At 31.6% G+C, this 1353-nt stretch overlaps 1 protein-coding gene across 1 annotated transcript in view; it reads right to left on the reverse strand.

The window, feature by feature from the left end:
- The window catches only part of LOC100545464 (semaphorin-3A), a 51332-nt gene that overhangs the window by 13653 nt on the left and 36326 nt on the right, over positions 1-1353 (reverse strand). The gene's annotated exons all lie outside the window — the stretch shown is intronic.

Genomic DNA, 1353 nt, shown 5'->3' on the forward strand with positions numbered 1-1353 from the left:
AAAAGAAAAAAAAAAAAAGGTGTTTTCAGGTGCTTAAGAAGCGTACTTCTACTTCAGAGCAGTCAGAATCTCTTGTATGCAATTATTTCACATATAAAGATTGTTAAGCCACATACGACTGCATACTTGCTTTCAAATGTCAACTGCTATTTAAAATACCCTGGAAAAACACTGATTTTCAATAGAGCATTTGATTCAAATTTTTTAAATAGCAAAATTCAACAAAAGCAACAAGAAGACAAACAGTATTCTATCACTCCCCAAATGGGCAGGACTGAAATACTACATTAATGACAGTATAAAATGACAGATGTTTCAGTCATTTAATTGAGGAAGGAAAAGCACTACATTCACCCAGCAATGTTTTATTGTCCATTTTGAAGTATGTTTGTCATTCTTACAATGCATGTGAAGATGCTGTCAAAAGGCTTAGTACGGATATAAAAACATCTGGACAAATGTTGTTAGACAGATGAAGATGTTAGATCTCCTAAGTACATACTATCATCCCTGTGTCAAACAAAGTACCTAAGATGTATAAGCTCCTTAAGGCATCTATATTTCTCTGTGACTTAGATACTAGTCTTCACTAAGGAATAAAAAGCAACCCAACTTATATCTTTAATATCAGAAAAAGGTGTGTGGCAGTAGTTTCACACTATATCCATCATTTTGGGAATACAGTTTTTGGGGTTTTGCAATTAACGTGAACAAGACCAAGACTTGAAGTTTCAGAGCTACAGCCTCTGGTTTTGTGAAACTGCAAATTAGGGCCATCCCTGTTTTACTGCTTCTGCATCTGCGATTTATTAATTTGTTTTTACTAACAGAATCTGCAAGGGAAAAAAAAAGATCATTTCTAGGTTGGTACACACCACCGAAGACTCACTGAAATGTAAACAACTCTGCGTATGACTTTTCTTTTTAAACAGCAAAGTGTAATACAGTGTAAATATAGGAATAATCTCTGTGGATGTTTGATAATATGAATTCTGGGAAAATATAAAGCATTTTAAAATTGATAAAATACTAGAAATAACAGAAGTATAAAGATCAGCATTCTCAAAATAAAAAAGCATTGAGATATAAAAGCACAAATTTATACATATATGTGTATCTGTTGAAACTTTTGATTAAAGAAAAAAGATGATAACTCATTGTTTTCTCACTGTTCTTAAAATTAAAAATACAGGTAAAATTGAAGCAGATTAAATTGCATGAAAATGTCTTTTTTTTTTTTAAGTTGAGCAACTTAAAAGCCACTTTCATGAGAAAGTTCTGCTATTTCAGCTTTTTCATGGGAAATTTTGTATTTTCAGAATTTAATTTTTTTTCCCACAAAGTATCTCCATC

Source organism: Meleagris gallopavo, unplaced genomic scaffold (genome assembly GCF_000146605.3).
Source record: "Meleagris gallopavo isolate NT-WF06-2002-E0010 breed Aviagen turkey brand Nicholas breeding stock unplaced genomic scaffold, Turkey_5.1 ChrUn_random_7182001957915, whole genome shotgun sequence".
In the NCBI taxonomy this organism is placed as follows: Eukaryota; Metazoa; Chordata; class Aves; order Galliformes; family Phasianidae; genus Meleagris; species Meleagris gallopavo.